The sequence below is a fragment of the Cryptotermes secundus genome, unplaced genomic scaffold (assembly GCF_002891405.2).
Source record: "Cryptotermes secundus unplaced genomic scaffold, Csec_1.0 scaffold560, whole genome shotgun sequence".
In the NCBI taxonomy this organism is placed as follows: domain Eukaryota; kingdom Metazoa; phylum Arthropoda; class Insecta; order Blattodea; family Kalotermitidae; genus Cryptotermes; species Cryptotermes secundus.
In genome coordinates, this window is record NW_019729218.1 from 3,546,619 (window position 1) to 3,563,547 (window position 16,929).

Sequence of the window (16,929 nt, forward strand, 5' to 3'; positions counted from 1 at the left end):
AGAGAGAGAGAGAGAGAAAATTATGAGGGACCCCAACATTTTCCTTTTCCGGGTCCGCCACAATTGTAAACTGGCTCTTGACAGGTGGGGAAATTATTTAAATCAGGAGAACCGGGAGGCTTGTAAATATTTACCAAATTTTTAACCCATTCATAAAGCACGAATATTAGTTTAGTTTCGATTATTTCGTCAGTGTGTAGAAGAATGTAATAATAATAATCATAATTCAGCTCAATTTAATCTGTTATTTATTTACTTGTTGAACTCAGCAGCCCAGAGGCCAGCTATAGAGGTGGCATGAATACAGACAACATAACAAATATACCTATACTCCGAGAACAGTTTGTGGAATACGGGAGAATATACGTACATTTTTGGCTTTGTGTGGGCTAAGCTTTATCAATGTTCGATATAGCTACAAATTGGAAACACGAAATAAATTTTGATGGAAGCCTCATATATCGATTAGTATGGAAACATGTCGAACTCTTCAGATCCTAATACTAGATCCCAGACTAAAGGACAGACGAGCAAACTGGCAGACATAACCTCCACATGACGTGTTATTTTTACTAATTTGTAAAGAAAGCGCAAACATCGAAAAGTATCTGCCACATACTTAGGACAAGAGTTATGACATCAAGAAGAAGATTAGTAGTAATTACTAGAACTATATTTATAACGAAAATAATTCGAAAGACAAATCAACAACAACTTTTCGAATACTGACATTCCTGTTTATACGACTAAATTGTAAAGATGATGTGTGAGATTAGTAACACAAAGCACGATAGATAGCTGCACGTACTTGTTGCGGGTTGAACTAATTCTCAGGATAGGTGAATCTGCCAACAATAATATCTTTGTAGTCAGTTGTCGTCATATCCATGAAAAATAATTATGTAGAAGGTTTTACTGACACTAGAATTTTGTAAGTATTTTAATATTGGCTGTTATGTTATAAAAGGATTGCTAGTGCTTGAGGCTGCTATCTAAATAAGACATAGATGTTTAGCACCCAGGGCAAGGTCTAAAAATTAATAAAGTCTTCAAAAAGCCGATATAGAACACACATAGGCAAATCCATGAAGACAATTAAATTAAACTTTATTACATTTTAATTATAGCTTTTGTATATGTCTAAACCGCCTATCACAGTGGCCGCGCGGTCTAAGGCATGAACCGTCTTCGCCCTGGGATCGTGGGTTCGAATCCCACTCGAGGTATGGATGTATCTATGTGTTTGGGTTGTTCTGTGTGTGTGTGTTTGTGTGTGTAGCGACTTTGTGACGAGCTGATCCCAGTCCGAGGTGTCCTACGGACTGTGTATAGGATTAAGGGACTGAAAAATTGGCCAGGGTTCACAAGGGCTGTAAAGCCATGGATGGACAGAAACCGTTGGTCAATAAAGTTAAATGAAAGGAAAGGATAGGATTACGCCTGTAGCAATAACACAGTACCGAAAGTGAACACAATTAAAGTAGTTCCAACTTAATGTACGCTTCTGCAGTATGTGTCGTGAAGTGCATGGGTGGTTACTGCATTTTTCTCAGCTAATTAAATTTTAAGGCGAAATTTAATTTTTATGTTAATGGAGCAGGGTCACGCGGTAGTATATAAGGTTTAAGGCGCTATGCTTCAAGCAGGAAGATCGCGGGTTCGGTTATCGATGAAGTTATTAGTTTTTTCAATTTATCTAATCCTTCCAGCCGCACTATGGCCCTTCTGACAACTCAGTCTCTAGAAGAAATGAGTACCAGGAATCTTCCTGGTGGGTAAAGGGCGGCCGGCTCGTAAGGCTGACAACTTCATCGCCATCTGTGAGCTGATTGTCTAGAAAATGCGGGAGCCTCGACGTCTCACAACTTTATGGACCTCCACAGCCTGTTACAGGGTGAGTTTTACCTTTCTTATTAATGGAACAGAGTAGGTCCACCTTTATCTCCCCTTTGTTATTCACTTTCCAATATTCTTCCACTTTCTAGAGTAGAAGGCAACAGCGCTCTAGACCAATGTTCGGAACCCGGGCCGCGATACCAGCTGTTCTCACTGAGGACTTTCGTGGTTTTCCTCAACCACTTCACGTAAATACCGGAATAGTATCTCGATCAGGCCACCACCCCTTTCTTCCAGATCCTTTCAGATTCATTCACTTGCTTCCATACCATTCGACGCTATGTAGTCGAGCTACTGACTCACCTTCCAGCAACCCTCAACACAGTGAAGGGATGAGAATTAGCAAGCAGGGGATAAGTAGTTAAAAGTATCGCTTATTTTATATAGAAATTAACGATTGAAATATAATTTTTATACAATTTTGAATATGGACCGCTTCTATGGTCTAGCGGTTAGTGTTCCTGGCTACAGATCCACATGTCCCAGGTTCGATTTCAGGCGCTGCCAGATTTTCTGAGAAGTAGTGGGTCTGGAACGTGGTCCACACAGCGTCGTGAGGATAATTGAGAAGCTATTTCAAGGAAATAGCGGCTTCGGTCTAGTGAACGAAAAATTAACACTAGTTGTCACGTGTTTCCTTAGTGACGTGACAACTTCACGCCGGTCTTGGATCTAGCGAATTTATTGCACACTTTTATCAACACTTAGCCTACATAACTCACAACTTCAGATTTCCAATTACTTATTCACTTATAATGCGACACCGTCTATCCGCTAAAGTTGGCACTAACTTCGACAAGCGGCGGTCGCTCGGGCGATATAGTTCGCTTGCGGACTACAGGCCACGGAGTTTTTTTTTTTTTTAAACTGAATATATATCCAGACTGTGTTCAGAGGTCTCGTCCAACTGATTTCTACCGTTTAATTTTTTCCCTTTAAGAGATATGAATGTACTTCACACTAACCTTTTTTATTATTCAGACTACAACGATGAAATAGTGAGGCTGCGATAAAAACTTCGACACGTGTCGGACGCAAGTCAGGCCTCTCTGCTGTTCGTTTTGCTTCCACATATTCTCTGCCTGTCTCAGCTCAAGCAGATAAGCATATTGAAATGGCATACGATGAAAAAATTCACCACATGAAAATGCAAACATATCAGTAAGTTACCTTGTTTCGGAAATGAAAGGAGTGTAATTTATAGTCGATAACAAATCATCTCAAATCTGGGTCGATACAGCAAAATTCAATCTTCCGAAGACGGTTCCATTGAGGCTTGGGGTTGTTGGTGTATGAATTTGAAACATAAAATTAACTGATACTGGATTACATGACTCATTTTTATTCCTAGAGCTCACAGTGTTACCTCTGCTACCGAGATTAATCCTGTCTTTGTTGGGGTCCATTTAAAGACCCCTAGTTCTGTTACTGACTGAGTCCTGAAGGTAGATGTTAGCAGAGATTGGAGCTATGGCAAAAGAGTCAGTACACATCTCTGATAAGCAAAATGAGGGACTCACATGTCCGTCTTCAATACTCAGGCAGTACACAAACTTCCGAGGTAACATGTGTTTTCTCTCACTGAAAAGCAGTAGTAGTTTCCTGTAACCGTTAACAGATGGCGGGGTAAGTTTCTTTCACTGATCAAAACACAAAATAAATCCACATAAGAAAAGAGGTTGCTTTTAAGCGAGATATCTCGCATGTTCAGGCGCTGTTTCGAGATGGGATCTCTGAGTTTTACATTTAAAAATACGGCGAGAAGTAGCGGAGTAGTGGTTGCAGGTGCATTGTGAAGAAGAAGAAGGGTGATAAGACTGTAATTTTTTTTCCCCGTTTGCACTACAGCCGCAGTGGGCCTAGACCTACCACCATGAACTTCTCCGTTCACTTCGGTTTTTCTAGATATTACACATTCGGCAGGACTCCTTGGGCGGGTGATGAGCTCGTCACAAAGACTGTAATTATTAAATAGCTCAAAGGCCAATTATAAAGTTAAGCACCAGCAAAAGAAGGAAATAAGTAAGAAACAAGGGCAGAAGTAGGCAATGTGTATCATTTTCAGTTTTCCATGTTTTGATAATTCAATTCAGTCCCTTTCCTTAAGTGCTTGCCAACAGTGAGTGGCTTATAACAGGCGAACACTGAAAGTGTACATAACAGAAGCTAGACTAAGGCTACAACTGCGATTAGAACTAGACTAAAATTTAATCCTAGTTAATGAAACAATACAAATAACACGATAATGAGGTAACTCAATAGGATTAAACAGAGGAAAATATATATCGTCAGGGAAGAGAGAATGTTTATGGAAAACATCCAGAGATTCGCAGATGCTTGCCGCTTTGACGCACCTTGCTGAAAGGTTAATTCTTGAGTCAATGCTGACGGTAAAGATGGAAAAGTCGATAATTTGCTTAGTGGGTGCACGGAGACCAACAATGTCCATAATAATAATAATAATAAAAAAACAAACTGCTTGGTTTTAGTCCGCAAGCGAACTATACCGACCGAGCGACCACCGCTTGTCGGAGAAGTTAGTGCCAACTTTAGCGGATAAAGTGTGTCACGTGGTCAGCGCAACGAATTGCCACGGCCGTTAATTTCGGTGTTCTAGACCGGAGCCGCTATTTCCTTGAAATAGCTCCTCAATTATCATTACGAGACTGAGTGCACCCCTTTCCAGACCCACCACTTCTCAAAAAAATCTGGTAGACTTGGGAATCGAACCCGGATCTCTGGATCTGTAGCTAGGAGCTCTAACCAGTAGACCACAAAGGCGGTCAGTAATAATAATAATACACATTGAATATTATTCCAACAAAAATATTTTTTCTCCCTACTCTAGAAACCGGTGCTACTGGCCTACTCATGGACCAACAGAATGCCACTGACGAGGGCGCCCTGAGAGTGTACTATTAAAGTCTATGTTCTTTTGCCCCCAGAGTTCAAGACCCCAAACACGTGCCCAGCTACTTCTCGAGGGCGATGATAAAAGGGGCTCCGCCACCCCTCTGTTATGATAACCCCGCCTCCTTAGTCTCAACTGTTATTCTACACCACCCACTGCCCTTCTTTACACTTTCTCTGCACGTCCACGGTTTCCAATACCGGGAGGGAGAAAGGGGATTTCGATGGACTTCTGTCCGAAATTTCTAGAAAATATAAACCTTACGCAATCCTGTCTACATGATGTCATATACTGCAAAAGATAAAATATTTAGACATCCATTACATAAGTTTATAGTACCATTTTATAGGAATTTTATACAGGAAGAAAGGATAAGAGTATAATATACGTATAAAAGAAAATAAGGCATTATGTGTAATACCATTGCACGAAATATATTGTGGGCAGAGATCTATGTATTACGGTTACAGAAGTTTCTGGAGTATACTTCTGGACTGCGTGGAGTTTACGAGTAGTGAGGAAGTCATAGTTCTGCTTTTATTGGGTTTCATGTCATTGTCAACGCAGCAGCAGCGCCAACGGCGGGGAGCGGGTAACGTTGTAGACTTTTATTCGGAGAATGCTTGGTCCGGATCTCGGAAGGAAGACCGGATATTTTGGTTAAGGTTTCTCGTGGTTTTCCTCAGGCCCTTCATGCAAACATCGGTACTGTACTTCAATCATTCCATGACCTCGTCACTCGAACTCTGTTCCAATCCATTAGACACCGGTTATCCTATCATCAAATGCTGTAAACTATTACTTACTTACTCATGGAGCTGAGCCCTTCTGGACGAGCCGTCAATTCTGCAGCTACTCAAGAATTTCCCAGCATTTTATGGAACCTGAAGGTTAATGACCGTGTTCACAAGAGCCCTCCACTGGTCCCTATCCTGAGTCAGATCAATCCAATCCATACCATTCCATCCTATCTCTCTAAGATCCATTTTAATATTATCCACCCACCTACGCTTTGGTCTTTCCAATCATCTTTTTCTTCTGACTTTCCCACCAACTCCATTTGTGCTACATGCCCTGCCCACTTCATCCTCCTTGACTTGATCATTCTAATTATAGCAGACCATAGTTTGAAATATTGGTAGCTCCTTAAAGTGATACAAAGGACAACGTCACTGACCAAATAACTGAAGGATGATTATAAAGATAAATACAGATGGCAGCACTCTTCCTATATTTCTAGAAGGTACAATGTACGAATATAATTAGGTCTGGAATTGATTTATGTCCTTGTGCTTCATGAAGTAACATCACGTACATTAAAAGTATGAAAGATAAAACATAAAAGGTCAATCGATAAGGTCAAGAAAATAGTAGAAAGCGGACGAGATGAAAAAAGGTAGGGGAAAGAGGGACAGCAGTAAAATTCATCCGCTTTCTGGCTCATTGCTCGCGGACGGCGGTTCTCCCTAGTATAGACGCCGCAGGACGCCGTCATTTCATTTGTGAGCCCGAAGAAAGAAAAAGAAGCAAAAGAGAGAGTAGAAAGACAAAAGAAATCAAGGAATAAAGAATGAAAAAGGACCGTCATGAAAACTTATGTAATATTTCGAAAAACTCTAAATCTTTAACAAGTAACAAAATTCTACCATCGGATCTATTTCTGCGTCGCATGCAATCAGAGTGTCATGTGGTTAGCCCTATACCGGTAACCTACTGCTTCCAGTAACCATGAATTATTACATAGCTGCCAATAAGATTAAACTCGGCAAAATAATGTATTGCTACGGCCGTATTAACAAGACTCTCAGCGTGCCCAATCCAAAGCGTGTAATTATACACGCACCATCATGAAGTATGGTATTAAGTTAGAAAGTTGCGTTGGGTTTTATGTTGTCACGGCAGGAACTATGAACAATATTGTGTTTCGGGTCGTAACGCAACCTGATTCTTCTGCTTTCTTCCTTGAATTACTCTTCGGCCCTTAAGATGAAAATGGTATGTTCCTCCGAAACGTCGGTTGACTTTCACCGGAACACACGGCGTCATATCCCAGAAGTTACAGCTCTACATTGTCACCTCTGTTTATCTGCAGTTTCAGAAAAGCAGTATCGTATTAGAGATTGATGAAAAGAAAGAAGACGAAAAAGGTTAGAAGAGGAAAACCGAAAAGGAGAAAGTAGAAAACCAAATAGAGGAATAAGACTTAGAAGTGAAGGAAATGAGTGTAAAGAGACAGAATAAAGGGAAACGAAGGAAAACTATGAAAAGGAACGAGGGAAAGGAAACGTAAACTAATGAAAAGAGGAATAGAGAAGAAAATAAGGAGTCGAACAAAGGGCGTGGAGGAATAATAAGGAAAAAGAAGTGCTGTTTGCTGCCTGTTTTATGCTGGTTTCCTACTGGGATTACTTTTTGACTCTGAAGACGGAGTGGATATTTTTCTTCGAAATGTGTATTGGCTTTTACCTGTATACACGGCGTCATATTCCCAGAAGTTAGTCAATACTGTGAGAACCTCTAATCTAACATGTATATTGAGTTCAGGGTTGTGATGTTTAATTAATATAACACTCCTCTCTCTTGGAAAGGTCCGTGAGGTGTCCAGCTCTTGATTATAAGCCACTGAAGAGCTGCCTCTAAGGTCAAGAGCCGCTGTCTTGAAAAGGATGATTTATTGCCCTCCTTCTGACAGGACAAGATTGGTGCAAAATCCAGCTGGAGTCATCTAGTAATTTGGCATGACAAGAAGTGAAGGGAATACACTTCTGAAATAGGAAATTCATTTCTCAAGCTGCAAGAAGCCATTAAATGTAATATGACCACAGTAATATGAGGATACAAAGTTTAGGTTCATAGAATAGGTTCACAGGAAACTTATTACCTCCATTACAGCTGTTTTACTTGCTTCTGTGACAAATTTACTGACTGTACTTCGTAAAATTGTGACTGCTGTCTGACAAAACTGTGCAGTTGATATTTCACTTTCTGCAATCGTAGGTTTTCGTCACGTATACAGAATTATGGCCTCAGTTTTGTAACCGTTACTTGAAATAATACGTAATATGAATTTTGAGGTTCGAATTTCATCCTGGCCACATTGTCGTTGAGTAAGTATGTGGTTTCACTCTATCTTTCTTTAAAATAGGCCATGGCTGCTTCCAATCCATTACGATTCAATTGTCCTGTCAACTCTTTCGAAGCTAAATAGCCTTAGGAGCTGATATAGAATTTTAAGTAGACACCGAATATGTAGCAATTCACCGTTTAATTATAAGATTATAGTCTCGAGAATTGTTAAATCAAAGGCAAGAAACACATTAAGTGCCAGAGTCGACGTTATCGGTCTTCTGTAACTTACGTATCCATCATTATATTCTGACAGGTGTCCTCTGATGACAGAAAAAGACTAGTTTTTAAGTTGCAAGGAATATAAATTTTTTACTTTAGAGAATTTAAAATTAACGGAATTAAATAAACACTCTTACTTCAGCACAGTGCCATGAAGAGAAATGTGGGGGAAGGGCGGGATTTTGGTGTTGATCGACGCATTGTTAACCTGAAAATGAGTGGTCAACCTCACGTTCTGGCGGCTTCAACCCCAAACAGATATCCTCTGTACACATTGGATAGGAGGTTGGTTGCTAACCAAGAACTTAACTTTGTTTATCAGGGCTAGTGGCAAAGAAAATCTTTTAAATATACAAGCAAAACTTGTTTCGCGTCTTCACTGAAGCTGAGGTTACTGCCGGGTCTTCGCTTACAAGTACCTCTGTAGCGTTTCCAGTCGAGAAGCAAAGCAATCAGGAAGCTCTGCCAAACTTTTTAATCAGGTCAGTAGCTTGAGCTCCCATACACAGTACACCATGCTTTGCTGACTTTTCCCAATCAACCGAACAGAGAAGGGGGGAGGGGGAAGGGAGGGGGAGGCCAAAAAAGAGATCAAATAAGCTGGAGTAATTCTTGTAAGTTTTTGGGTTAACTTACTCCTGTAGCAGATCCAAATACTCCGGAGATGACTTGGTTAAATTAATAGTTCCGGGATCTTACTGGGCTCACCGCCGCTCATTCCACGGGCGAGTGAGCCTCGATCAAGTGAAATGACGACATAAATCCTATTCTTTCTCCTCCAATAAACACGGAGATAATATTCTCTCTCCGTGCAGCGCGTGAGGTCTAGTTCAATGGAACCTGTCGCTACACGCTATTTATATTCAGCAGCCCCGGCAAGAAAAGTTAATCTCGTAGTGTGTTTCATAGTTCTGTTTGCATACTCATCAGAATTACTGGAAATGCTTTCCATTCTCGAACCGCCTCTGTGGTCACGTGGTCAGAGTTCCTGGCTACAGATTCAGAGGTCCGGGTTCGATTTCCGGCGCTGCCAGATTTTTTTTTCTGAGAAGTAGTGAGTCTGAAACGGGGTCCACTCAGCCTCGTGATGATAATTGAGGAGCTATTTCAAGCAAATAGCCGCTACGGTGTAGAAAACCGAAATTAACGGCCGTGGCGATTCGTTGCGCTGCACGCGACACCCTCTGTCCGCTAAAGTTGGCACTAACTTCACCTATAAGCCGCGGTCGTTCGGTCGGTAGAGGTCGCTTGCGGACCAAAACCACGGAGTTGTTTTGTTTTTTTGCTTTTTGCTTTCTATTCTCGACACGAATAAGAATTCTTCTAACATTTTAAGTTGTGAATACTAAGATCACGTAGATAGTTACGAAAACACAGAAACTCTAATTGACGCTGGTAAGGAGGTTGGTTTAAGGGTACCTTGCTGTCCCGTTACCAGAATTCAAGGCAAAATCATGACACAAAGATACCTAAGAGAGTGTCTGCAAGTGTGGCACAGGTCACATATTTCGGAACTACTATAAAAAATTAAAACTTGATTCAGGAGAAAATTAGAGATAATTGATTCGGGTAATACTTGTTGCCATTCAGTACAGAACTTTTGTCTTTTCCTCTGGCGTCTAAAAATATAAAAGTTATATTACACAAAGCCATAATTTTGCCTGTGGGTTTATATGGGTGTGAAAAATTTCCTCTGACATTAAGGGGGGAAAATTGGCGGCGCCATACCTGAAGCGGTTAGTCGCTGCCTTGCCACCGCGGCGGTCCGGGTTCGATCCCGGGTCTGGTCAAGTGGGATTTGTGGTGGACAAAGTGGCCCTGGGGCAGGTTTTCTCCGAGTACTTCGGTTTCCCCTGCCAGTTTTCATTCCACCAATTGCTCCACAATCACCCTCACCTATCATCTGGAGCTGGTACAAGAGGCCAGAAGTGGCCGCAGTACAAGGGACTTAGTCCCACCCCACTAGCAATAAAAAGGAAGTGCACAGTGCAGTAGGACCCCTTAAAGGATGCGTTGCCTGAAGATGGCCCTATGAGACCGAAACATGTAGCATAAGCACAAAATGTACATATATTTTAATGATTTTAATGCAATTTTAAACATTTTACGAACATTAATGAATTAAGTGTTAATTAATTACTGTTGTTGCATTATAAAAGGAAAAGAAGACTACAAGTCAGGATCGACTCCAGTGTTGTGCTCTTGTGAGCATGAGAATAAACCTCCGGCTTAGAAAGAAGGAAGGATATTTTCTAACCAGTTGAATAATTGTTATAACTTTTGAAGAAGTCACTGTGTTTCGTGGAGTACTTAATTCCTATTTAAGTGTGACAGAGTAATATTGATGTAGCTCTTGCCATGCCACAGGTCAAAACCTTTTAATAAACATGTATACTTGGACCTTGTAACCGCAGAAACGTATTACCTGACTTGACTGTACATACGCTTTATGGGCTCATAATATACGTACTGCACATTAACATTTAAGAACAGTGGTAAATCTTCGAAAGCCTTGTATTATGAAATAACCTACATTTATATTATTAAAGTGGATCTTAAAATTTTATATCGTGAGGGTGTTAATTGGATTCATCTGGCTCGGTATGCGATTCAGTAGGGTGCTCTTCTTAACACGTTAATGAGCCTCCGGTTTCGGTTTATTTATATATATATGTATTTGTTTATGATTTATTTAATGACGATTTCAGTAGCTTGATCTAAGTAGCGTCGAATGATAACATGATAACTGAATGATGATTCGGAAGGAAACAATTACGCCATGTTTCAACCTGCCAACCCTACATTACTCTAGAGTGACTGAGGAGAAAACGAAAATTCTCAGTCAGTGTAGTTAGTGCCCCAATCGAGATTCGAACAGCTCGTCTCTGTAATACATTAGTACCTGAACCAACTTGCGCGTTTCGAAAAATATGTTGGGAAATATCTTGATAGTTAAATGATTATTAGCTTCTGAAGAAGGTGATATAGTAAAGTTAAGCCTATTGAAATGTGACAGAATATTAAGCAAGTTGTTACTCCTGGCAGTAGGTCATGCTCTCATAATAGACATGTAACGCGGGGTGCAATGTCAGCCTGAGCCTATTGGCTGACGTTGGCCGTCCGTGATCTTTATGGGCTCGTAACTTACGTTAACATTTTACGACTGCAAGAAAACCTGAAACGCGTAAATATATTACACCACGAAATGACACATCAAGTGTAGAACTTATAAGGCCTTTGCTTTATTAGCAGTATAAGACAAACATGACTAATTGCTCACGACAGTAACTCTTAGTAAGAAATTTCTAGAAGTAGTTAACATGTGGCCGGTCACGGTAGCCGAGCGGTCTAAGGCATCTACTGTCTTCGCTCGCTTGGAAACCGGGATCGTGGGTTCGAATCCCACTCATGGATGTTTAATTTGTTTGTGTGCGTTTTTCTGTGTTTGTGTACAGGTAGAGGCATTGCCCAACGAGTCCTACCGAATGTGTAAGATCTAGAAAAACCGAAGTGAACGGAGAAGTTCATGGAGGTAGGCCTAGGCCCACTGGGGCTGTAGTGCCAAGGGGAAAAATAAAGTTAATGTGTTGAGGATATTCATAATACGTTTTATTTAATAAATGCCGTTGAGATCATCAAATGAAGGCAAATTTAGGAATCACTAGGAGAGATAAACAGGCTAGTTCAATGACAACGCCCTAGACTTGAACTTGGCATTTGCGCAGTTCGATTCTCCGTCGGGACAACTACCCTAACTGAAGGGTCCCGTCAATCTTTCTCATCCCCTCAGTATAAATGCCGGCACAGTATCTCGATGAAATTACGACCGATTATTTCCAAGTCCTTTCCAGTTTATCATTCATATATCATCCTGTCATTCTACGCTGTATATATAGCTACAACCACCGTCGTTTAATAACTAACAAAAAAATACGTTTAAGCACTGGATAGAAAACCATTTCATAACCACTTCTGTGAGAATCTCAAACCCAACAAATCATTCTTCTGTGCACATAAAGTTCACGTCAAGTTGGTCCCTTCTCACCACGGCATGGCGCATCCTCAGGTTGCGGATGGAGGATAACTGCGAATAGATTGAATAAGAAGTCGCGGACATCTGATAAGAGGTGGTCCTCAGGCTTGAAGGTTGGGCTTGCGGGTAACAACTCCTCGCCCTAAGAAAACAATTTGTTACGAAGTGTTACGGAGGGCCTCTGATTTAAACGCGCTCTGCGAAACGATCTACGCAAAAAAAGAGGAGACAGAACGGCGCGGTATGGACTGGTTTGATTTGACTCAGTATAGGGACCAATGGCGAGTTCTAGTGTGTACAGTAATGAACCGTCGGGTACCATAAAATATTTGGAAAGTCTTGAGCAGCTGAGCGACTGGTGGCTTCTCAAGTATGACTCATGTCCGTTAATTAGTTGTCCGAATGCTGTAGAGCGATCAGTGAAAATATTCTTAAAAGGTCTGAACATAATGTGATATGACGCCTGAAATCCTGAATAGTCTATTGCTAGACAATGCTTCGATGAACACATTCTCGAGGTTACGCAGTCAACAGTGGGACCTCCGTTGCTTAGTAGCAGGTTGCTATGTTTCATAGCAACTGACATAGCAAATAATAACAGAATGACAACTGATCCAGGTGGTGGTCTCTGTTCTGTTCTTCCCGAAATTATAAAAGGGAGGACACGTGAGAACCCTTGTAAGGGTTAATTCTGAAGTGATTTTTCGTTCGTCATTCATGACAGTGGACGAGAAGAACTCATAGTCCAGTAAGGAATGGAGCGAGCCTTATGCCGCCATTGATTGTGAGCTGTTGTAATTAACGGTAATTGTAAACAAGTGCCGATAAATCCAATCGTTGAGTCCAGAACCCGTTATTATTAGTCACGCAAACTCCGGATACGTGAAAAAAGTTTAATAAGAAAATGATGTGTGCCACCTTTTTTTGTGGGGGGGGGGACCTGCCAGCCCTCGTGATCTTGTCTGTTCCACCTCTCAGTAGACCCTGAAATTGCTATATTGCTGTTTCTCCGGAAGGGCATGCGTCATGAAGGGAACCACTTCATGTTTGGAACGAAACAGAGGCTTTGCGGTATGACCAATACGTGACATGCTGGGTTCGCCTCAGCAATACTTCCCTTCTTCAGCCTTTGATTCGGATTATTTGTGTGATGTCACACGTAGACCATTTTCCCACTGATCCTTCGAAATTTTGGTATATCAATATCATGTTCTTCTCGTGTCTGTGGTAGAATTCGCTGTTATTTGGCTGTCCAGTGGCGAGGGGACGGAACCACGTTGAGACTTACGTAACGTACACAGAAACACGTGATGAATGTGAAAGAAGTTTTACACCCACATGTCCTCTGTTCGTTTCTGGGTGTGTTTAGTAATTATCCCTTCCATTAATCAGTTGTTAGCGTAAATCCCTTACGTAAAGGAAGATAGGTTAATGCTCTCATGCACTTATGTTCCCAATAATAATTCTTCAGAGAACTGGACGGACAGCTCAGTCAGTAGAGTGATTAGACTACGGTTAGACAGCTATCAGATCGGTGTTCGATTGTTGGCAGAGACATAAATATTTATGTTCTCTGCCACCTTCAGACTGGTTCTGTGGCTTCCGGTTCAATGGGTACTGGGACTCTTTCCTCGAGGGATAAAGCAGGCGAAGCGTGAAGCTGAAGACTCACCTTCGCCCATTGCCGAAGTTAGGAATGCGTGGAGCTACACCTCCAGATACTCATACGTCTTAGTACTTACTGCTTAATTAAAAACAGGGATAATTTTCCTCGAGGGATAAAGCAGGCGAAGCGTGAAGCTGAAGACTCACCTTCGCCCATTGCCGAAGTTAGGAATGCGTGGAGCTACACCTCCAGATACTCATACGTCTTAGTACACGTATCTTACTGCTTAATTAAAAACAGGGATAATTTTAATTTTTGTTTTACAATTTGATGGTCACTTCCTCAAACCATTCCACTAGAAATAATTTCATCTTAGAATTTTCCTCTTCCTACTGCCAGTAACGCCACTGTGGTGACTGCATGAACTTCGCAGATAGCAATAGCCGCATGTAATGTAGCATCAGAAGTCAAGATGGCCCAGTCGCTACAGCGAAGGACTATAGACTAGACGACCGCGGTTCGATTTCCGGCAGGAACAAGAGATTTCCTCTCTCTCCACAACGTCCAGAACGGGTCTCTGACCCACTCAGCCTTCTGTCAAATAAGTATTTGCGGCTCTTTCTCCGGGGTAAAGCGGCCGGGCGTGAAGCTGACCATTCTCCTCCATTTACTGCCGAATTCAGAAAGAGTGGATCTGTACCTCTACTTCTTCACACGTCTTCATGACGCGCTGCTTAATTAATTAAGCACAAGAACAATTTCACGTTTACCTTAATGTAGCATCCTGAAATTTTTAGTGATAATAATTCTAGGGAAATATGTAAATATTAATAGTGTAATTGGTTTTGTATGGGTACTCAACTTTGGTCTCTGACATTAAGAGAGGAACAAAGACTGAAGGTGTTTGAGAATATTTGGAAGAGAAAGTAGTGATAGGGGGTTTGAGAAAACTGCATAATGAGGAACTTCTCCAATTATAACTAGAAGAATGAGGTCAAGGGGGATGAGATGGGCAGGATATATAGCATGCATGATGGCGAAGAGGAATCCATTTACGATTTTGCTGGGAAAGGCAGAAAGAAAGAGACCACTAGGAAGATTTAAACATAGGTGGGAGGATAATATTAAAATGTGCCTTAGAGGACTATGATGGTGCTGTGTGTACTGGATAGATCCGTCTCAAGCTATTGATGTGGGCGGTATGGACGGGATCGACCTGGCTGAGAATAGGGGCCAGTGGAGGGCTCTTGTGAACACCGTAATGAACCCCCGGGTTCCATAAAATGTTGGGAAATTCTGGAGTAGCTGAGCGACCGGCGGCTTCTCAAGAAGGATTCAGCTCCGTGGAGTTAGTTAATTTGTTACGAAGAGTGAAATAAAGAGATGTTCGTGGTGACTCTGTTGTGGGTTTCCTTTTGATCGCGGCAACCGGCGAACCGCTGCAGTTAAACACGAATTGTGCGTGTATATAAGATTTGAGGTTTTCACGGCAGTGCCAGTGAAGAAAGCCGTCTTCTGGGATGTGACATCGTGTAGATATTGTGTTAACCCACGTTTCAGATTAACGTATCGCCTCCTTCTTCAGGGTAGAAAAAAAAAGGAATTCTGCGTGCGAGGAACCAGCGTGAGCAGGTGCTGACAGACTAATGTCAGACAGGCCATGGAGGCTCATAGGGCTGTGAGACGTCGATCCTCCCACATTTTCTCCAGGCACTTGGCTCACAGATTAAGGTCAGATTTACTCGCCGGCCTACCTTTACCACCAGGAAGATTCCTGGAACTGATTTCTGTTAAAGGCTGAGTGGAACTCAGGTCCATATTGCAGCTGGAAGGATTAGGCAAATTGAAAAATCCAATTATCTCATTGAGAATCGAAACCGTGTCCTTCTTCCTTTAGCATAGTGGCTCAATTAATTACACATCTTTGTATGTGGCATAATTCTAATTTTAGAATGCGATCGCTTCCCGTTTCTTACAAATAATTTTCCAGTTTTATAATCAAACATATAGTTTAATGACCCGTAGAAAATTTGTTTTAAGTGAAAGGATATAAGCATCGCTTTAGTAGGAAATTTTGGGTTCTATAGAGTAAATGTGACATACTAGTTGAAATCTGTACCTACTGGAAATTAAACAGGCCTACAGAAATGGATTACTTAATTGTATGATTATTAATTAAAGTTCCTGGTTACAACGTTATATTGACGGAAGCTTCTAATGGAAAGTAAACATAGTTAAGTCTTTCCCAGAACTTTCTGTCTACTATTGCGTGGAGTGTACTTTTATATGGAAATTTTATGAACATTTTAAAATAGGACATACAGTTCATTCTGCTGGGCCCTTAAGGCAAAGCAAACCAAGGCTTATAGCAGCTCCAACCAAAGATTCAATAGCACAAAGCTTTCTTTTCCTATCCTGCATATCTGATGAAGGGAATAGAAACATTTGACGAAACTGAATGGTCTTATACTCTCTGATATTGTATGAAGTCCAATACAAGAACTTTAAATTATGTGTCACAAAATTTCTAAAATATTTTAAATTCAAAAACTGTTTTATAAATGAAGGAAATTGCTTAATGTTATTCATTTGGTTTAAAATAGAAATTTCTACAAAATATATTAAACTTACACTTAGCTTGAACTTATATGAGTTCTTGTAATGATTTTTTCATTGCTAGTGGGGAGGGACTAACTCCCTTGTACTGTGGCCACTTCTGGCCTATTGCACCAGCCCCAGATGATAGGTGAGGGTGATTGTGGAGCAATTGGTGGAATAAAGATTGGCAGGGGAAGCCGAAGTACTCGGAGAAAACTTGCCCCACCGCCACTTTCTCCACCACAAATCCCGCTTGAACAGACCCGGGATCGAACCCGGGCCGCCGCGGTCTTCTAATGATACTACGCGATTTGTCTCATTTCTCCCTACAACGGATCACAGTTCTTCTGGAGAAACTACAGAATATTCAACCACTTAAGAAATTCCAGTCGCTTTACGAAATCCGAAGGACCATCACCGTATCCATAACAGCCTGCTATTGTTTCCTGACTTGAGCCAGACGAATCCACTTCAGATCTTCCCATCCTACGAGGGAGACCAATTAAATAGGTCACAAATGGATATAAATCGTAAAAC